Here is a 24115-nt window from a genome sequence, read left to right on the forward strand (position 1 = left end):
TAGGTCCCAAACTGGTAAGCATCAGTTCTGTCATGCTGAAAACTTGGATTCAAGGGGATGGGAGACAGACTCCACCTTTCAGAGGAAGGGATGTCAAAGAATTCCTGGCCATTTTTGAATCTGTCACAACTTTTATGTATGTGTTTGTGTACTTGATTAAATGGTCAGACATCTTTCAATCAAAATGAAACACAATAGAGGTTAAGGAAAAAATAAAACTCTAAATAAAAAAGTGGAACAGCATATAATAAATCATTAGAATGATAAAGAAGACTAAAAAGAGACAGTAAATATATTGGCTAATTTAACTGAAACATCCAGTCAGTTTTAAGCAAGCTAGACATAGTGTTCCAAGCATATTCTCTCTCTTTCTTTCACCTACTCTTTCACTATGGAATAGCTTGAATGGACAGACTTTGTCATAAGATAATACCTATAACAACATTGTAGCTTGGAATAAAAGGGTGTCTGGTTAGCCAGCCTGAGCCACATAACCACCCCTGTGGCTGGAGAGATGGGGCCACGTAGTTTGATTACCAGCTCCATTAGATGGTAGAAGTATATTTCTCGAAAGGATGCATCAGACACTAGTTATTATAAAAAAAATTGCGTTCACTTACTTTAAAAGGAATGTAGGTAATGATACTGCAACAATATTATCAGTAATTTAAGGATATTTTCACCCTCTACATGTGTTTCCTGTTTGTATTATTTGTAGTCTGAATTAACATCTCCTATTAAGTAGAATAATAGTTATTTTAAATATAAGAAAATTAACAGTACTTATTGCAGTTTAAATAACAATAATTGTGACTTGAACACATGCCAGGGAATTTTATCTCAAGATTTTAAATAGAGTAATGATTTTTAAAATACCATTATAACTTGTTAAATATGCACAGAGAATTAAATCATAAGGATAGAGAATCACAGAGTACAAGCATTATCCCAGGTGGTCAGACAAACTACTGACTTTTTTTCTAGGTCTGCCTTAAAATAGCCTGTCTCTGGAAGGTTAAAAATTACTCCCTATCAACCATCACCCATCAGCACCAACATCAAGCACAGGAGGAGGAATGATTGTTGAAATGAATGTCTTCTGATAGAACAAAACTTTCTGGGACATGGGTTATTTTCACTACCTCCCCTGGATGGATAACTATAAAGTCCGGGGGTGGATCAGGCTTCTGGTTCCAGGCCAATTAGCATTTGTGTGGCATTCACTGTTTCCTACATCAAGGAGACCTATGTGCTAGAGAATTTCCAGAAATACCTTTCATATGAAGGGAGGTCAAGAAATAAAACGTGGCATGCCTGAATTTGTCCCCATAACCTATATGTGGGTTTCTGTTTTAAGAATTTGACAGTTTTGATCAAACTCAAATTTAGGAATACTAGTGAGTATCAAAATTTACGTTTTGTTAGTAGGTAGAGGCTCATAAATGGGACTCTGTGCTGTTAGGATGGTGCTGGGGAGAGAAAGAGTGAATTGTTACAATAGAAAAGAATACAAAAAGCAGTTCTAAGAATGGAAGATGAGATATAATTGATGGAACATGTCACATATGCCATTACTCAATTGAAAACAATTCTTCGATTGTCACTTAGATCAATCCTTTTCAAACTGTGCCGTGTGTCCAGGGCTCTACAGCCGTTGAGAGGAGTCAAGCAAGAAGGCGCTGACGGATTAGGATTTTTCACATACACTTCAAAGCCCAAAGAAAATGCAAGTATTTCAGACAGAGATTTTTAAAAAAAAATTTTTTTAACGTTTATTTATTGTTGAGACAGAGAGAGACAGAGCGTGAACAGGGGAGGGTGAGAGAGAGGGAGACACAGAATCTGAAACAGGCTCCAGGCTCTGAGCGGTCAGCACAGAGCCCGACGCGGGGCTCGAACTCACGGACCGCGAGATCGTGACCTGAGCCGAAGTCGGCCACTCAACTGACTGAGCCACCCAGACGCCCCTCAGACAGAGATTTTTAAAGAGTATATAAGATATTTCAATTTTAATTATTAAATAAGGTGTTAGGCATCATTAAAGTCTGGTATCACTAATATTTTAATGAAAGAAATGTGAAAAAAAGAAATGTGATAATGCATCTCTATTTTTGATCATTTTTATTTAGAAATTTGTGGTTTAGCAATTGATAAACCTTCTTTAATATAAATATGTTCTACAACTACATTTTAATAACTGTCATACGTGAAAAATATACCATGAAAGATGCATAGATCTAAAAGGAAGAAGGCCATTAGTGGCTGTGATGACTGTATGCCAGTCAGCATATTTAACTCCAACAACCAAATGTTCACAGATTTTTATTGAAATCCTGCTAATAAATATTTGAGAACTCATGGAATGTTTTTTTTTAATTGTTAGTAAATCTCTCCTGAGTCTTTTCATTTAGATTTTTAAAGAGATAAGACATTTATATTTTCTTTTATTTTTTTAGTTTTTTTTTAAGTTTATTTATTTATTTTGAGAGAGAGAGAGAGAGAGAGCACAAGCAGGGGAGGGAGAGAGAGAGAGAGAGAGAGAGAATCCCAAACAGGTTCCACATTCATAGTGCATAGCCTGATGTGGGGCTCCACCTCATGGAATCGTGAGACCATGACCCCAGCCAAGATCAAGAGTCAGACATTTATCCGACTGATCCACCCAGGCACCCCAAGACATTTGTATTTTTTTCTTTTTTTTAAAATCTTTATATTTGACAGAGAGAGAGAGAGACAGTGTATGAGTGGGTGAGGGGAAGAGAGAGAGGGAGACACAGAAACTGAAGCAGACTCCAGGCTCTGAGCTGTCAGCACAGAGCCTGACACGGGGCTCAAACTCACAAACAGTGAGATCATGACCTGAGCCGAAGTCGGACGCTCAACCGACTGAGCCACCCAGGTGCCCCGACATTTCTTTTTCAACATTTTTTTTTTTATTTTTACGTGCATTGTATAAAAAATGTTAAAATTATTGCTAATATAATGACAATAAAAATCACCTAAGTGGCACAACTCCAAACACCTGTTTTCAAAATGACACTGTCCATAGCACAAGTTTCTTTTGAAGAGCATTAACTTTCTCATTCATTGTAAAAAGGTCACTTTTATGTTGAAAGACCGAAACTTTTGTAGTTTCAATTTTATAACAGCTCATCAATAGCTTATTATTGACAGTCATTTGTCATTCAACAAAATGTCAACAAATTCAGAGTAATATTTTTTTTTGTTTTTTTGGTTTTTTGTAAAAGAAAAACACACAATTCATCTTTAACTTTGACAACTTATCTTTTAGAGATTACATGGAGGTAACTAGTAAAATGTTGGGCTGTATAAGGTTGTTATGATAACTTATCTTGATAGAAAATATAATAAAATTTTATAATTCAAATATGTTTTATTATAACACTAACCATATTGAGGTTATTGAGTGTATTGAATAAGCCGAAAGCTTATGCCAGTGAAAGCCAAGTAACAAAGCCTCTGCCTCCCTGAGAACACACACTCTATGAAATGAGTGAGAATTCCAATGTATTAAATTGTAAAAACTAAATCGTCTCATGATTTAGGTAAAAAGTTAAATGAATACATTCTAATATTTCTTCCTGTACTTTATACAAAACATATAATAAATACACTAATATATATGCTTGGCACTGAATAGACAACAATATTCCGCCAACAGTATATACCTATTTGATTGCTGTTCAAATTCAGCCTGGATGCCATTACCAGAGAGAGAGAGTAAATCTCATTAAGTCAGTGCTCAAAAAGCTTTATGTCCTCCCCTCGGCTACAGATAATGTGCAGATGACTCACCATGACAATCATGGCTTACTATTTTCATATCTAAATTGTCCTTTCCACATGATCTTCCCCAGAAAAATGGCTTCTATGCATTGGTCATTGAGAGACTTTTAACTGGATATGGTGTGTGTTTTCCAACCTTAGGGCCTGTGCTGTTTTAATTCCTTCTGCCTCTCTCTTACTATCTTTACTGCTTCCACAAACCCAACTTCCTTAAATCCACCACATCCATGACTCTTCCTCATTTTCATTCCCCTGAATTGGAACTATTCTATGTGTACCTGTATGCATGTGGCTGTGTGTGTGTTTCATCAACACAGGGCATACCGTCATTCGTTTTATATGAATATGGGAGTATGTCTTTACGATTTTAAGAAGAGGATCATGCCTTGCTCATGTTTATATTCTAATACCCCTGATCGGCAGTAAGTAAGGAATAACTTGGCAATTTTTAAGCTTTCTTCCAGTCCGGCATCAGGAACAATATTAAATTGTCTTTCCATGTTATTTTTAATAAATTATTTTCTATATAAAAATTATTTTGTATAATGTTAATATTGTTTTTATAACTTAAAATTGTGATTATTATTTTCCTAGATAAATTACACTAACATAAGAAACTACAAATACTTTTATAATAAGATCATAAAGGGAAAATGCCTAATAATCTTTAATTACAGAAAGATATGCTCAAGTATAGTATTTATACACACAATGAGGGAAGCATCCTGTACCATAATTATTAAGCACTGATAAGTTCAGTGCCTAATTTTACTAGTTATCCAAGCATGTAAAATAAACAAACCCTGAACTTGACATTCCAGAGATCTACTTACAAAATCTTAGAAAATAATGTATGTTTAAAGCTATTTAATAAGCATTCAGCCACATCTCCTTTTTGAAATAAGATTTTTCCAATTAAACTGGAGAACTGAAAATGCTTTATGCTTTTATTTGATGTGATAACCCCACATGTCAGAATTATGGCATACAATTCCAGATAACACAAAGAAATAGACTAGCTTTAGGGTATTTTTTCTGATATACAATTTTTTGATTATAATAAATATTTCTTTATTAAAATCCCATGTTATCTGTTGATTGAAAGTACATTAGATTTACAGCAGACATCGAAAGCACTGCTGCAGATTTTAAATCGGGTTGTTACAAAATACTTCACTGACATGAGTATTAAATTTGGAGAATCGTTTAAGAAACCCATTGGAAAAATAATCTTTAAAACAATTCTGTCCTCAAGTGTCTCGTAATTTTTTAATGGTACCTGTTATTGACTATTACTATTGCCTATTGACTTATTATGTCTAACGTCAGGAACTAATATTTTGAAAAGCAAAAACATATGAATAGGAATGGAATGTTTGGCCTCAACAATGGAATGGAGTTCTCCTAGTCAAAAGTTATCAAAATGTTTAATTGACCAGAAAAAAAAAGTGATTTGTTCAACATGGGCAGTTGTGTGTCAGTTTCTTGAATCATTGGTGAGCATAAAATGAATCCTTAGTGGATTTACTGCTCAGGATAAAAGATCTGAGTTCTAAAATCATGGTTGTAACAAAGTCTTCACCTCTCAACACTGAATGTGCTTGTCTGAAAAAAGCATATCCCTAGAAATATTACTCAATGTGTAAGAAGTTTTCTAAAGTTGCTTTTAAGTGCATATGTGTTGAAATTTACCAAAGTAATTTATGGTTGAGGCAACTACTTTAGTTTCTCTTACTTCTTAAGAGAATATTAAAGTATACAAAATGAAAACGGTGACCATATTATTCCCATTTTCCTCAAAATTTCCAAACACTTATAATGTATATAGACCTTCTGCTCCAGTGGGAAATATCAGAAAACTTTTCTTTGGTATATTTGACTTTTTCATTTACTTATCTTTTAAATAAATATCAATTGAACGCGTGACCTATTTAGTTACAGGGTTTAATTCTGACAATAAGTCTCATGATGTAATTTCAAGGAACATCCATCCTAGGGGAGGAGATAAATGCAATGATCACAAAAGTGTGCAGAGTACGTGAACAGGAGAGGACAGCTATTCCAGACGAAGTGGGTCAGAAAAAAAAACTTCCCAAAGGAAGTGACAGTTAGGCTGAATTTTTGTAGGTGAGCAAGGATTGTTTATTTAGATTCAGAGAGAGCAAGGATTGTTTATTCAGATTCAGAAGAGAATATTCCAGAAATAAAAGGCAGTAATGTATGAAGCACTATATCGTACACCTGAAACTAATATTATATTGTATGCTAACCAACTGAAATTTAAATAAGAATTTGAAAAAAAAGGAAAGCAAATGCTAAAAAAATGTTGCCTTGTTGTACCTGCGGGAAACCAAATTAATATGGGCCTCAGAAACATAAAATGCAAGTCACAGCATGACTGAAGATGTGTCTGGGAAATAGTCAGAGGGCACATCATGGCCACCCTTGAATGTTACGTAAAGTGCTTTGTTAAGTGGTAGAAAATCCTTGAAAATCATTGAGTGATTTTAAATTGCATTTGAGAATGAAATGTTGTGGCTTTGTAAACTGTGAATTTGAGTGGAGAAAAGAAAAAGCAGAAAGACTACTAAACCAGAAAAATAAAAATAAGGCCCTGTGGTTTTCTGTGTCAGGAGGTGTATGTGTGTGTATATGTCTATTCCAAAGAACTGGTTGTTAAACAATTACCAACACATGACTGGCTGTGTCCCACTAGTGACCATTCAAACATTGTATCACTGTAATCTTAATACATTTTTAGAAGTAAAAATAGACAATGTGATATTATTCAGAAAAATCTCTCTATGGTTCATAAAACTGTGTCCGTGCAATACCAAATTAACTGACGTGTTAAAATCAGCAAAAAACGTGTGCCTCTTAGCTAAACTAAAATACACATAAGTTATCAAAATTTAAAGGGCTTGCATGTATAATCTGTAAAGTAATGGCTTTCTTTCTGGAAATTACTGCATTTAATAAGGACAGAAGTTATTCACCGTCATGCTTTTCTATCCAGGGACCTCTACTCACTGGTCCTGTCATTAATGTCTCAATACTGGGAACAAGTTTCTTTTTTTTTCCCAGAGGCTCTCTTATGTTACAACCACTTTCAGATATCTCTGAATAAAAAAATGTTATCAAGGAGGAAAAAAAATGTCAGTGATTTGAAAGGCCCTTACAAAATCATACACATATATTTTGGTGTACATCATTCATACAAATGTTTTAATATCTAAACTATTGAGGTATGTATCTGTAAACAACATTTAGCATTGTATTTCATACTTTTTAAACTTTATATAAATTGTATCGGACCTAAGTATCCTTTGGCAATTTACTTTTTTTCACTCATGTTTTGCAAGATTTGTCTATGTTGATGCTGATCACCTCACAATTATTTATTCAATGTCCAGTTGATGGACATTTTGGTTGATTCCAATATTTTTCCATTACAAACTATGTTAAAACTAAAATTTTTGTAGATGTTTTCTCATGCACATGTATAAGAGTTTCTATATTGTTTGTGGTAAAATGATTGTTGATTTCTAGGATATACATGTCTTATATTTAGTAGCTCCTCTCCAAAAAATTATATTTAAGTAAAAAAATCCAAATGTTATATCAAATGTCACATAATAATAAACTTATTAAGTAGGCCAGTTTGTGAAGCACCGTGTTACATGCTGTTAATATTTTACATATTATCTCATTGAATCCTCAGGAAAGATCTGGTTTATTGTCTTCAATTTATATGTATGAAAATGAAGGCCCAGAGTGCTGGGGTTGTGCAAGCGGCTTCACTGTCTAAAATCTGTTGAGTCATGATTGAAATGTGAGTCTCAGATCCCAGACCTCTTTCTTTTGTCTGGTCGCCTAATGTGCCCTAACATTCCCTGCACTAAGTATCTTTGGAGAAAAATGAAAGAGGAAAGTCGTTTGAAAAATCTCACAAAGTAAAAAATAGAGTACTAATATGGAAAATGATTTTTAGAAGCTAATACTGGAGAGGCTCTGTTTAGTAATACAAAAAGAGCACTGATTTTAGAGTCAGACAGATCTTAATGAAATTTCCTGTTCCATTAGTTAGATGAACTGTGTGAATAAGGGAAAATTAGTCATTCTGGGCCTCAATGCTATCATCTACAGCATAGTTGTGAAATTAAATATGAAATTGCCTATAAAGCTTCTAGTGCAGACTCAGGTAACAAGTGCTCATTAACAGGTTAATATTTTTGATATTGCTAAAGGTGAGTCAGAATAGTAAGTGGAAGAGAATAAAAATACCAATATTGATTCCTTTTCCAAAAGCAACTTGTAATTAAATTCGACAATAATATTTTCAGACATGGATTTGACTTCAACAATCTTTCACTAAGTAATTCCTTTGTTTTCTTACATATTTTTAATAGTAGAAAAGGTTTATTAGAAAATTCGCACCCTGAACTGGTATCGCTGGTGATGTGATACTACTATTTATTAAAACCCACTGGAAATAGGTTTGATTCTGAACTGGTCCTTGGACAAAGTGCACAAAAAGCAGTTTCAGAGGTGATTTGTGTTCTGCTCCTTGAGATGCCAAAGTATCCCACCAGTAGCTATGGCCCATTTTAAAGATGGGGAAAACTGAGGCACCAAGATGGCTATTGCACCAGCGGTTACACAGTGCAGAGGTTGTTAGAAGCTACCTTTCTCTGCCTGGCCCAGGTGGGAAGTTATGCAGGAGAAGCTGATGAAACGCTGGGGGCAGAGTTTGGTGTCTTCCCCAATCTCTGAATCCGGAAAGGAAGGTGCTCAGGGAATGACCAAGGGAGATTTGCAGATGAAGGTGACACAGCTGACCCACGGCGGCTCACAGCTGCTCCTGAGCCTGGTACTCCTAATGCAGCCAGTTGAGTCCCCACCGGTAGGCCTGCTTGCTTGCTCTTGGCCTGAATGATGGCATAGCACATGGGTTCCTCTTCTTTACTGAACACGCAGTCCTGCTGAGAATGGTTCACAGTCACATTGGCCACTTTCTCCAAGTCCACGGCGCCTGGATCCTCGAGTGTTGTGTTCAGCAGCTCCTGAGTCTCTGCATCCGAAGACTGGATTTTATACCGTCTCTCCCAGGTTCCCCCATGAACACCCAGGCCCGGCAGCTCTTCACTGGGGTGGGACACTAACGACACCAGCACCTGCAGGACCCAAGCCGAGAGCGTGCCCAGAGTCCGCTCTGCACACAGGGGGCGCGCCCCGCCCTGCCTCGCCACCGTTTACACGGTTTCCCAGTGCGGCGCTGGGGCCTCTTTTACCTGTTTTTGTTTTGTTTTCTGTTTAATTTATGAACTGAGGCTCAAAAAGGGAAAGAATAAGGAGATTTGAAAGGGATATAAAACTGACCAGCTCTATATCACTCTTAAAAAAATAGTAAAATTGTGACTAAAATGAACACAATGTCACTAAATCAAATTGTAATCATTTTATTTTTTTTTTTAATTTTTTTTTCAACGTTTTTTATTTATTTTTGGGACAGAGAGAGACAGAGCATGAACGGGGGAGGGGCAGAGAGAGAGGGAGACACAGAATCGGAAACAGGCTCCAGGCTCCGAGCCATCAGCCCAGAGCCTGACGCGGGGCTCGAACTCACGGACCGCGAGATCGTGACCTGGCTGAAGTCGGACGCTTAACCGACTGCGCCACCCAGGCGCCTCAAATTGTAATCATTTTAATTCTATACATGTGTAAATACTAAGGACATTGTTTTGAAAATTAGTAAGGAAAAAGGATTATTTGTAAAATATTAGATGAAGAACTACTGTTGCTTTATATTAGCACATACAAGATGAATTTATGGGATCGAATCATAAAATGAAAGCAGAATGGGAGAAAATAGGAAGTGGTTATTGTAACAGTGTCTTCTTCTGCCCCCAAAATTGATCTCAAAGGTTTAACATTCTGATTAATGCTTTCACTCAGACCTCACAGCAATTAATCATTACTGCTACAGGTAGTACCACTGTCACTTTCTCACAGACAACACTTCCTGGGTCATGTCAGTGTCCCCAGGCAACACCAACATCACTTGTTGGGTCTGTTTCCACACTAAAGCAATGGACTGAGGGTGAAGGCAAAGCTACTGTTGATAATTGGCAAGATATATTCAGGACTCAGAAACCTGCTTTCTGGTTTAATTTCTGGATTAATGAGACATCCATCAACGTCTCAACCTGTCCTCCCCACCTGCTTCCCCTTAAAAAAAAAAAAAAAGTATCTGAGAGGCAAGAACTTTTTGAATCTTTGCTTTTTAGAAACTTACATAATTCACAAAAAAATCGTTTTAGTCCTTTTCCCCTGATTTGTTTGTCATTGAGTTTTTTTTTTAAATGAATCAGCACCCTGATCTTGAAATTTTCACTTCATAGAATTTTAATTTACTATTTTATATGATGTATTTCTATGGTAGAAATAATAAGGGAGTCCTAAAAATGATTAAATTTTGGTTCTATGTATGTAAATCATAAATCAAATGAGCATAGTTTTATCAAATCCTTGGGTAGTATACAGGAGAAACTCATACCTGTGCCCTGTCATAGTAAGTTATCACACACACACACACACACACACACACACACACAGACATCTCCATGAGAACATAAAAAAAGGAATCAGAAGTATCATAAGGCAGAAAGCTTCTTTCAGAGAAGGAATATATTTCAGTAACACTCTTGTTTAAACAACCTTATTGTCATTTGTATTACTGTGTTTACTGAGAAGGTAAAATAGATTTCAGTGTTTTCCCCTAGTTTTAATAGCAGTAATACATCTTATTTTTATGTAACTTTACCAGGCATAAAGTATCTTTACAAATGTCATTATTTGTGATCCTCACAACCTGAAAGTAGGCAATGTAGGATTATTCTTATCTATGCATAATGAACCTGGGGTATACACAGTCATGTAGACAGTAGGGCTGCATTAATGATCCAGCCCCTCTGATTCTCGTATCATGGCTCATTTTCCTTTATCCAATAATCTGTTCAACTACAGCGACCTTTAGAAATACTTCTTAAGTCAAAATATATAATATTTAAAAGAAGAAGAATATTCACAATGTCAAAACAAGAATGTGTCAGGCCCTGAATGAAACACCTGGATCCAAAGATAAGTGGAATAAAATTCAACTCTTCAGTAACTTTAAGGTCTAATAGAAGGGAAATTATATTTCAAGAAAGAATTACAACGCAACATATTTAAGAAAATATCACTATATAGGATGTGTCTCATAGTGACAGGATGAGACTTGATACATAGCTAGATCATAGACCATGGAAAGACCTAAATGCCAATGCAAAGTATTTTATTTATTTATTTAGTTAGTTAGTTAGTTAGTTAGTTTAGTTTACAGGTAGTATAATACAAATGAAATTTAAGCAGGGCCATAACAAAATAAGACTTGGTTTTTGAAATTTCATATCAGCAGTAATATAGAGAAATTGGAGGGATTTTAAGAGAGAGAGTTCAGAGTCTATTTTAGAAATATAGAAGAGAGGGGAGAAAATTAAATAGATACGGAAAACACAAAAGGGGGAATTTATATAATATATAACCAATTATATATTAGACATAGTAAATGCTTCCAGATTTTTTATAGAGACAGTGGTGGATGAAGGTACCATTCAACCAAACATAAATCTATGATAGAATGCAAGTTTCATTGGGAGGATGTGAAGGAAACGCATTTCATGACATCTGGTCACTCTTAGTATGAAAGGCATAGGGGAAGTGAATCACAAACCCCTATCAAAAGTCTGAACTAGGAAGAGAATGATTACTGAAAGAATGGCTTTTTTTTTTATTTTTTATTTTAAAGTGTATTTATTTTTGAGACAGAGACAGAGCATTAATGGGGCAGGGGCAGAGAGAGAGGGAGACACAGAATCTGAAGCAGGCTCCAGGCTCTGAGCTGTCAGCACAGAGCCCGACGCGGGCTTGAACTCACGGACCGCGAGATCATGACCTGAGCCGAAGTCGGTCGCTTAACCGACTGAGCCACCCAGGCGCCCCTGAAAGAATGGCTTTAATAGAAGTAATTGCAATCTGAAAATCAACAAGTCTAGAGTTTTGGCTTTTTTTTTGCTTTTGTTTTGTTTTGTTTTGTTTTGTTTTGTTTTGTTTTGTTTTGTTAAGTCAGAAATGTAAGAAGAGTTTGACAAGTTCTTTATATATTTCGGATACAAACCCTTTATCTTCTTCCATTCCACAGGCTGCCTTTGACTTTTGTTGATTGTTTCCTTCACTGTGGAGAAGCTTTTTACCTTGATAAATTCTCAATAGTTCATGTTTGCTTTTGTTTCCCTGACCTTCTGTGACATGTCTAGTAACAAGTTGCTCCATCTGAGGTCAAAGAGGTTGCTGCCTGTGTTCTCCTTTAGGATTTTGATGGCTTTTTCCATCTCACAGTAAAGTCTTTCATCCATTTTGAATTTATTTTTGTGTATAGTGTACGAAACTGGTCTAGTTCCATTCTTCTGCATGCTGCCATCCAGTTTTCCCAATACCATTTGTAGAAGAGACTTTTTGCCATTGGATAATCTTTCCTGCTTTGTTGAAGATTAGTTGACCATATAGTTGTGGGTCAATTTCTGGTCTTTCTATTCTGTTCCATTGATCTATATATTTGTTTTTGTGCCAGTACCATACTATCCTGATGACTACAGCTTTGTAATATAGCTTGACATCTGGAATCATGATGCCTCCAGTTTTGTTTTTCTTTTTCAGGATTTTTTTTGGCTATTAGGGGTGTTTTCTGGTTCCATAAAAATTTTAGGATTGTTTGTTCTAGCTCCTCAAAGGATGCTGGTGGTACTTTGATAGCAAACTCAACACCCAAAAACCAAACAGCCCAGTTAAGACATGGGCAGAAGACATGAATAGACATTTTCCCAAAGACATCCAGATGGCTAACAGACACATGAAAGATGCTCAACATCACCCAATATCAGGAAAATACAAGTAAAAACCTTGGTGAGATACCACCTCACACCTGACAGAATGGCCATAATTAACAACACAGGAAACAACAGGTGTTAACGAGGATGAGGAGAAAGGGAAACCCTTGTGCACTGCTAGTGGGAATACAAACTGGTATAGCCACTCTGGAGAACAGTATGGAGCCTCCTCAAAAAACTAGAAATAGAACTACCCTATGACCCAGCAATTGCACTACTCGGTATTTACCCAAAGGATACAAAAATACAGATTCAAAAGGGTACGTGCACCCTGATGTTTATAGCAGCATTATCAACAATAGCCAAACTACGGAGAGAGCCCAGATGTCCATTGACTGATGAATGGATAAAGAAAATGGATATATATGTATACATACAATGGAATATTACTCAGCCATCAAAAAGAATGAAATCCTTCCACTTACAATGATGTGGATAGAGCCAGAATGTATTATGCTAAGTGAAAGAAGTGAATCAGAGAAAAACAAATTCCATATGATTTCACTCATATGTGGAATTTAAGAAAAAAAAATGATGAGCATATGGCAAAGGGTGGGGTAAGAGAAGAGAGTGAAACAAACCACAAGAAACTCTTAACAGAAAACAAACTGAGGGTTGATGGAGGATGGTGGGTGGGAGATGGGCTAGATGGGTGATAGATATTAGGGCGGGCACTTGTGATAAGCACTGGATGTTGTATATAAGTGATAAATCATTGAATTCTACTCCTGAAACCAATATTGCACTATATATTAACTAACTCAAATTTAAATTACAAAAAAGAAAGGGAAGGATTTGCGGCAGTTTCCCCAAGTGCCAAAAGTACTTGTAAATTTTAAGCTAACCATATCTTCATCTGAAGCTGTTATTTAAAACACCAAATAGAACACAATGGAGAGGAATCAATGCTTTAAGGATTCTTTGTTATTGGAATATACTTGTTAAAGAGAAATATAATTAGATACATAGAAAATATGTATCAATACTTCTTTTGGTAGAATTAGAATTAGTTGGGGCTGATGGATGACAAATAAAAAACAGAGAGTGAATTTTCCTTTACCATAAACAAATATTTAAATTTGCAACATTTAACATATAATCTGATAAAGTAGTCACCTACTGTTGTCACTATCTAAGATACCCAGTAAAAAATTGAAAAAGCATGAGTTATTGGATCCTTCATGATATTAATTAAGACAGCTTAAATTTCCTTTCATTCCCTCTACCCCAGGCCCCCAAAAGATCCAACTTAGATGAATCTGTGTTCCACTATACATAAAAAGAATATGATACAACTGAAAATTTTTGCTGCCTAAACAAATATATACTAAACATATTATAGTTAGCTTTTTATATGGTAAAATGTAATTTTATCAAAGATAGAAATATGATTGCATATTTCTGGGAGTTTACCTGGTTAAAATAAAATTTACTTAAAAGATACCATTAGCTATCTATTGTAGTGGGGACCAACTACTCTCTGGGAAAGTTAAAATACAAAGAACTTGAAGTAGAATCAAAGCACAACCATGTAAAATACACCATTTATATAGTGTATAAAAATAAACTGAGAGGATGGGAATGGCTTGCATGGGCCAAACTGAAGGGACCTATATCCCAATGTATTATAGGTGATCAATTAACTGTACAAATTGGAAACACCTCAGATTTTCTATAACTATAGGCAACTGGAAAACATAACATGGTAATTGGTTTCAAGTAAATTACCAAAATGACTAACATGATCAAATGTATTAACGTTTTCAGTCTTACCAAGTTAAAATACACAGAGATGCAAATATAAGATTTTGTTTCAAAGCTGTGGCATATTTTAATTCATATAGGTACGGAAATAAATAACAATGACTCTGAACTCTAATTATACAAGATGATATGAGTAAAATTCCATTGGCTAGCTTCCCATTAATGAATTTTAAAACTACTAAAAACAGAATGTGAACTTTTCATGCAAAAACTTACCTACAACCAGCGGTCAGAAAAACAAGCTATATTCATGGGATTTTATATAAATAAAAGTTTGCATAACAAAAAGACTGTTAATGTTTAAATGAACTCACACACACACACACACACACACACACATGAATTTATTGGAATCCTAGTCCCAATACTTAGTAGTAATGAGTGATTAAACTGTTTTAAATTTCTCTAAAACTAATTTTCTCATCTTTAAGAAAGAATAGTAATATCTACCTTGAATAGTAATATTTACCTTATGAGATTGGAAAGTAGAATCCAAGCAAATCTCCTGGTACTTAATATACTCTCAAGATAGAAAATACAGGAGCTTCACTTTGGAGTCTTGTTCTGTCATAAGCAACACACTTCCCTTCAAATATATAGTTTTTTAAATAGCAAGTTGTGTGATGCCATGAAATCCCCTTTATCAGGTTTTTCCCATAAACCAACATGAACAAATCAATCACATTCTTCAATATTTTGCTCAAAGTTTACCTTATCAGTGCTTACCCTGAATTAAAAAACTCACTTTCATAATTATTGGACATTAAGGGTGGGTATTATACTTTACCACCCTTGGCATCTATTATCCCTCTTAAGTTGGTCTATTATTTTTCTTTTTTTATAGCAATAATCTCCTTTTAACATACAATATACCTATTTATTATATTTATTGATTTTTATCTATATTTCCTTCCTAGACTATAGATTACAAGTAATGAAATTTACTTTGCTGGGTTTTTTTGTTTTTGTTGTTCACTAATGTGTCAAAAAATTTAGAATAGTGCCTGATATGTGATGTGAATTCAAAAGCAATTGCTTTCTAATAAACATAATAAATTAGATAATTCCTGATTCCAAACTAAAGAGGTAAAGACATAGTTTCCATGAATATTGCCCAAAATAGAAGAAACAGAAAAAAATGCCCCTATTCCAACATTTATAAACAGCAAACACCAGAATGATAACATTTCCAAAAGAAGAGAAAAATAAAGTATATTAATCTACTTTGGAATTGGATTCCAAAGTAGAATTACATTGGAAACTAATTCCATTAGAATTAACAATAGCCGCTTACGCAACATTACTAGGTATTTCCAAACATTTTACCAGTTCACTGAATTGCCTTTTGCAACTTATTTCTCTCTACGAAATTATATTTGGAAATACTATTTAACATGCCAATCTCTCTTATCAATATAGTTGTTCAGAGTACATTTTTGTTAAATAAAATATTAGAAGTATTTTCAAAAAAAGAACTGGGTGTTGAGAGCAAGATATAATGTTATAAAAGGCTTCAGATATTCAGATGCAGAAATTCATGTTTATCTACCTTTCCAACTCATCTGTAGGATATAAGACCTGTACTCTCCTTGGATTCCATGGAATTTATTTTATTTCTTTTTAGCGTAGTGATGTATCTCAGATATGCATTCTCTTCACTTTGAAAAGATACCACACTGGGATGTGCTTTGCATTTACATAATGCAGGGGAACAGGAACACTTAAAACTGATGGGGGGCATCTCTATTTAGGACTCTTCATCAAATATTGGATTTAGGATGGCTACACTTCTTATCCCTGACCCTTTCAAACTGGCTCAGTGTACTTTTTAGGCCTGGAGAGATTAGCTTCAGCTAAACCACAGACATATTTCTCAGAGAAACAAATGTTTCATAGAGGTCCCAGAACCGACAGATCTAAATCTCTTTATTCTCTGAAATCTGACAGAATTCAAGTTCAAAGACATGAGAATAAAAGGCACAGATTGTTTTATTGAGCATAACATAGAAGTTGATCTATGTCTAGTTTATATATGATAACTATGATCACTGAAATCTAAAACAACCATTTAGACATTTTAATTTCTTGCGTTCAGCTAAACATAACCAAATTTATAAATCAATGTATGTTATACACATAAAGCTTGATTTGTTTTAAAAAAAAGAAAAGTGAATTCCTACTACACACAAGGCATACCTGCTGTTCTCAGAGAATGAAAAGTTGAGTAAGAAACAATCTTCATCCTTAAGAAGTTTACAGTTTTAACAAACTAAAGCCAAAATTAGGTTGAGAGGGAGTACAAAACAGAATTGCTTCATTCTGACTGTAAAGGTGAGTAAAGGAGGATGCACTTAATGAGACATTGAGGATTCTTTGAGATTTTGCTGAATGACCAAAGGATTCTAGCTAGAGTAAATAACATAGAAAAGGCATATAGGCAAGAAGTTGCTTGATTATTAGAGGATTTCATAGAAGATTGTTTTGAATGGAAGTTTAGTGTCTTGAGAAGATCCATGGATAAGAAAAAGTTGGTGAAAGAGAACTGTGAGAAATGTTTAAAGTCATATATTTTCCTTTTTGAAAAATTGTTTTAAAGTTTATTTTTGAGAGAGGAAGAGAGAGCGAGAGCAAGCTTGTGTGTGCATGAGCATGCAGGGGAGGGTGGAAGGTGCAGAGAGAGAGAGGGAAACAGAGAATCCAAAGCAGGTGCTGACAGCTCAAAGCCCAACTCAGGAGCCATGAGATCATGACCTGAGCAAAAGTCAAACACTTACCCGACTGAACCACTCAGGAACCCCTAAAGCTATATATTTTCTTAATCTTAAATGACTAACTTAAGAAAATAGATTTTACTGTATTTGTCATGAAAATTTGAAACCACTTGAACAGCCTCATTATTTAGAAAGATGTTAGTTATTTTAGACAGAAATGTAATGCTTAGAGACTGGAGTATTAATTAAAATTTGAAATGAGTCTCTCTCTGCTCCTCCCTGTTTGACAGACAGCAGCATCTTCTGGTGCAGTGCCAGTCATATCCCTGAGACAAGATGGTAAAGGTCAGAGTATATGGATTTGGCCATATTGAGATCCTGGTCACCAAGGCTGCTTTTAACTCTGGCAAGTTAGACATTGTCACCATCAATGACCCTTTCTTGATCTGAACTACATGATTACATATTCCAGTATGATTTCACCAGTGGCAAATACAACAGCATAGTCAAGGCTGGAAAGGGGGAATTTGTCATCAATGGAAAACCCATTAGCATCTTCCAGAAGCAAGATTGAGCCAATGTTTAATGAGGTGATACTGGTGCTGAGTATGATGTGGAGTCTACTGGGGTCTTCACCACTATAGAAGAGGCTGGGGCTCACTTGAGGGTGGGGTCAAGAGGGCCATCATCTCTGCCTCTTTGGCTGATGCACTGTTTGTAATGGGCATGAACCATGAGAATTCTGACAGTTCCCTCAAGATTGTGAAGAATCTCTCCTGCACCACCAACTGCTTGGCCCCTCTGGCCAAGGACATACATGACAAATTTGGCATTGTGGATGGACTCATGACCACAGTCCATGCCATTACTGCCACCTAGAAGACCACGGATGGCCCCTTTGGGATGCTGTGGCGTGATGGTTGAGAGGCTGCCCAGAACACAGTCCCTGGTTCTGCTGGTGTCATCAAGGCTGTAGGCAAGGTCATTCCTGAGCTGAATGGGAAGCTCAATGGCATGGCCTTCCCTGTACCCACCCCCAATATCTCAGTTGTGGATCTGACCTGCTGTCTGGAGAAAGCTGCTAAATCCGATGACATCAAGAAAGTGGTGAAGCAGGTATTGGAGGGCCTCCTCAAGAGCATCCTGGGCTACACTGAAGACCAGGTTCTCTTTGAGAGTTTAACAGTGACACCCCCTCTTCCACCTTTGACACTGGGGCTGGCATTGCTCTCAATGGCCATGCTGTCAAGCTCATTTCCTGTCACGACAATGCATTTGGTTACAGCAACCGGATGGTGAACCTTATTGTCAACATGGCCTCCAAAGAGTAAGAAACCCCTAGACCACCAGCCTCACTGAGAGCAAGAAGAAGAGAGAGACCCTCAGCTGCTGTGGAATCCTTGCCCCAACTCATTCAATACACTGAAAATATCCTGATCTCTATAGTTTCCATCCCAGTCTCCCTAAAGAAGGGGAGGGGTTTGGAGAGCCCTATCTTGTATGTACGAACGATAAATTACACTGTACCTAGCCTAAATAAATACCTACCTACCTACATACATACATACATACATACATAAGTACATAAAATTTAAAATGAATTACTTACATCGGGGTAGTAATAGTGGTGAAGATGTCACATTTTTCATGATGGGCCCTCTTCCTCATAATCTACTCATTAAATTATGGACCTAGAATGATATTCTTAGTACATAAACCTGTCACTGAAATCACCTTGAACATATTGTATTCCTGATTTCAGGAAACTAGAGACATAATTTGGTTAAATACTCATGTAAAGCAATATCATTGAGCTATTAACCTAATGAAAAAGACAGTAAAGTCCCCAAATAGGTTAGGTAAAGCTGTATATATAAATGCACTAAGAACAAAGAGTTTTTCAACTGGAATGACAGTAACCTTTAATGACAGTTTACAGATCTTCAGTATGAAATCAGAGTTAAAACTAATTTATTGAAAAAAATATTGTACAATGGAATAAAAATATATGAAATCCTTAGGAATAAATTAAACAAAACACAATCTCTAAAGGCAACTAGAAACTTTGTTCAGAGTAACTAAAGAAAAAATTTAAAAAAGCCTGGAAAAGATAAAAAAATATGTTTATGATTATGTCTCAACAGGGTAAAATACCAATTCTTCTAAAATTGACCTATAGATTTAATGTAATCCCAAACAAAAGACCAGCATAATTTTTTATAGAACTAAACAAACTTACTTTACAATTTAAGAACAGGAAAGAACTTTCTAATAATGAAAAATAGAAGAATTAACTCTACTAGATTTCCAGTCTTACTATAATAATTTAGGAAATAAATAGGCAGAATAATGTTCCCCTAAAGATCACCACGTTTTAATTACCAGGGACTGTGAATATATTACTTTATTTGGTAAAAGGTATTTTGCAGTTGTGTTTAAGGTTAAGAATCTTAAAATAGGAAAATTATCCTGTATTATCTGTGTTGACCTAATATAATAAGGAGGTTATCCTGAATTATCTGGGTGGGCCCAATCTAATCACTGTCTCATAAAGAGAGGGGAAAAAAGGCAAAATGTTAAAGAAATGTGATGATAAGAAGAAAGAGGTAGAAGTGATTCAGTCTGAGAGGGACTCAACCCAACATTGCTACCTTTAAAGATAGAACCAAAGATTGCAGGCAGCATCTGGAAGCTAAGAACTCTCAGTCCTACAACCACAAAAAAAACTAAATTCTGCCATCAAGCTAAATAAGCCAGAAAATAGATTCTCTTCTAGAAATTCCAGAAAGGAAAACAGTCTCATCAACACTTTGAATTGAGCCCGATGAGACCAGTATCATATGTGTGACCTATAGAACTATAAAAGAATACAGTTGGAAGTCATATGATTTTTGTCTTTCTCTGACTAATTTCACTTAGCGTAATACCCTCCAGTTCCATCCACGTAGTTGCAAATGGCAAGATTTCATTCTTTTTGATTGCCGAGTAATACTCCCTTGTATATATATATACCACGTTTTCTTTATCCATTCATCCATCGATGGACATTTGGGGTCTTTCCATATTTTGGCTATTGCTGATAGTGCTGCTATAAACATGGGGGTGCATGTGTCCCTTCGAAACAGCACACCTGTATCCCTTGGATAAATGCCTAGTAGTGCAATTGCTGGGTCATTTAAGAGACAAAACAGATGAACATAAGGGAAGGGAAACAAAAATAATATAAAAACAGGGAGGGGGATAAAACAAAAGAGACTCATAAATATGGAGAACAAACTGAAGGTTGCTGGAGGGGTTGTGGGAGGGGGGATGGGCTAAATGGGTAAGGGGCATTAAGGAATCTACTCCTGAAATCATTGCTTCACTATATACTAATTTGGATGTAAATTTCAAAAAAAAAAAAAATAAATAAAAAATAAAGTTAAATTATAAAAATAAATAAATAAATAAATACACACACACAAAAAGAATACAGTTGGGTGGGTTTAGGCACTACATCTATAGAAGGAGGAGGAGGGGAAGAAAATGTTTCCAAATTCTTCATGGAAGGAGCTTAGAAGTCACTACCACGTCCTAACTAGTAAGAGCTAAACAGAATGAACTATCAAAAAGTTTTCTTAAATCTGTAAGAAAATGGAGGGCACAGGGCAAACTGTTACACCTGAGATTGCACAGACACACAGATGATTACAGGGAGTCATGACAAGAGCAAAGCCTCATGAGTAGAATCTACCTTTGGAACCAGTACCTAGCTAGGAAAACTTGAATTATAATTGACTAATTGCTAAAGGCTTGGCATGGATAATTCTTAGAGTTAAAAACTCCAGGAGGACCCAGTCATGGGAGGAGGAGGGCACACTTTTATAATTTTTACCCTCAGGAGCTTTTATCCTCAGTAAATATTGGAGAAAAACTCCCTCTTGATCCCAAAGAAAAAGGGAAAGAGGAACCATTTTTAAATATACCAGAGCACTCTGTCCCTAACAAAGCCTGCCCTCAGATAAAACTAGCTAACCAGAGCCTAACATGGGGGTAGATATTATCAGAGCATAACTGACTTGGGAGAGAGGAGATATCAATTCCAGTTGGCCCCAGTCTTCCACATGGAGAAACAGGAATAACAACTTCAGCCCCCTCTAACCATCTATCTCACCTGAGTGCAGAGAAAAAAATTTGAGAAACTCCTGTGAAGTTCACAGTCCAGAGGAATAGTCTCACTAAAGACTGAGACCCAATTATAAGACTATAGAATGATTCTTTTCCCCTACTCATCGCTACCACATTACTAAAGACATATTTATAAAAGTTACTTTCACCCAATACATTATGCCCAGTTATCAGGAAAAAAAAATTACAAGGGCATACAAAAGGTAAAATATAAATAAATAAATAGAAATAAAATTAAACACCACACACACACAATTTAAAGGCACAGAACAATCATCATAAGCAGATATGGCAGGGATGTTGGAATTATCAGGCCTAGAATTTAAAACAAGTATGATTAATATGCTAAGGACTCTAATGGAAAGAATAGCGTACAAGAATAGATGGGCACTATAAGCAGAGAGATGAAAATCCAAGAAAGAACTAAAAGAAGTGCTAGAGACAAAAACAAAACAAAACATTGTAACAGAAATGAAATAGGCCTTTGACGGGCTTATTAGTAGACTGGACATAACTGAGGAAAGAATCTCTGAGCTAAAGGATATATCAATAGTAACTGTGAAAAACAAAAAACAAAACAAAGACTGAAGAGCACAGAATAGAAAATTGAAAAACTGTGGGACACGTACAAAAGGCATAACATACACATAATGGGAATACCAGATGGAGAAGAAAGAGAGGAAGAAGAAATAATTGATATAATTATTTCCGAACATTTCTTTCAAACTAATGTCAGACGCCAAATCACAGATTCAGGAAACTCAGAGATAGCTAAGTAGACAAATGCTCCCCACCAAAAAGACCATACATAAGCACATCATCTTCAAACTACAGAAAATCAAAGATAATGAAAAAAATCCTAAAAGAAGCCAAAAGGAAGTGAAAAAAGCCACCATTATCTAAGAGGAATAAAAGTAAGAATTCATCTGACATCTCAGAAATCATGTAAGAAAAGAATGGAGTGAAATATCTAAAGTGTTGAGAAGAAAGCAAAACAAAACAAAAAACAAGTAAACCAGACCCTACCAGTCCAGAAATTCTACCAGAGAAATTATTCTTGAAAAGTAAAAGAGAAAAAAAAAAAGACTTTCTCAGACAAACAAAAATTGAGGGAATTCATTTTCAGTTAGATGGAAGGGAATGATTTAGTTCAGAAACTTGGATCTACATTCAGTAAAGAAGAGTATCAAGGAAGGAATAAACAAAGGCAAAGCAAAAAGTTTTATTTTTCTTATTCTTTATTCAACTAACAGATAATGGTTTACTCAAAATAATACTAATAATGTGCTTGACTTATGTATACTTATGTCTGTATCTTATGTATGTGTATTTGGTTATGTAATATATAAGTAAAATGAATGACAGCAATGAAACTAGAAATAGGAGGGAAGAATTAGGATTGTTTTATTATAAATCACTCACACTACCTGTGAATTGGTACAGTGTTATTTGAAAGTGAACTTGGATTAGTTCTATAGGTATACTGAAAACTCTAAAGCAATAAAAAAAATAGTAAAAAGGGAAGTAAACTGATATGCTAAGAAAGGAGAGAAAATTGAATTATATAAAATGCTCAATTAAAACCATGATAAAAGCATGGGAAACAAAAAAAGGAACAAAAAACAAGGACGACAAATACAGAAGAGCAATTGTTATGGTAAATATATCAATAATCACTTTGAATGTAACAATCTAAATACCGTGTTTGTCAAGTGGATAAACAAAAATAAGACTAAACTATATGTTGTCTACAAGAAACACACTTTAAATATATGGGCACATACAGATCAACAGTAAACGGATGACAAAAAATATACTATGCTAACACTAATAAAAAGAGAGTAGGAGTTGCTCTTCAGATAGAGCAGACTTCAAAGCAAGATAAGTTATCACCAATAAAGAAGGAAATTACATAATAATAAAGAAATGAATCCTCCAAAACGACATAAGAATATTTGATGTGTATGTGCCTAAAAGAATGTCAAACTATGTAAGGCAAAAATGGTAGAATTGCAAGGAGAAATAGATGAGTCCACTGTCACTGGAGATTTCAACAACCTTCTCTCAGAAATGGACAGACTCAGCAGACGTAAGATCAGTAATAACCTAAAATGCACCTTAGATAACTTTAAAAAACAAAAATCACACAATGTCTGCTCTCAGATCTCAAATGGGATTATATCAATAACAGAAAGATAACTGAAAAATCCTAAAATATTTAAATATTAAACAACACTCTTCTAAGTAATACAGCAGTCAAGATGACATCATACTATATATAGAAAACCCCAAACTGCACCAAAAAAAAACAACTTAAAACTGATCAATGAATTCAGCAAAGTCAAAGGATATAAAAATCAATGTACAAGAAGCTGTTGCATTTCAGTACACTAATAATGAAACATCAGAAAGAGAATTAAGAAAATAATCCCATTTACAAGTGCACCAAAAATATTAAAATAGCTAGGAATAAACTTAACCAAAGAGGTGAAAGATGTTTACTCTGAAAATTATAAAATAACATTGATAAAAGAATTGGAAGATGACACAAAGAAATGGAAAGACATTCCATGTTCACAGAGTGGATGCACAAATATTGTTAAAATGTCTATACTACCCAAAGCAATCTATACATTTAATGCAATCCCAATCAAAATAACAGCAGCATTTTTCACAGAA

General features: G+C 35.3%; 1 pseudogene; it reads left to right on the forward strand.

Moving 5' to 3' along the window:
- The first annotated feature begins 17605 nt into the window (after positions 1–17605).
- On the forward strand, positions 17606–18600 carry LOC131507526 (glyceraldehyde-3-phosphate dehydrogenase-like; annotated as a pseudogene).
- The last annotated feature ends 5515 nt before the right edge of the window (positions 18601–24115 follow it).

Source organism: Neofelis nebulosa, chromosome 3 (assembly GCF_028018385.1).
Source record: "Neofelis nebulosa isolate mNeoNeb1 chromosome 3, mNeoNeb1.pri, whole genome shotgun sequence".
NCBI lineage: Eukaryota > Metazoa > Chordata > Mammalia > Carnivora > Felidae > Neofelis > Neofelis nebulosa.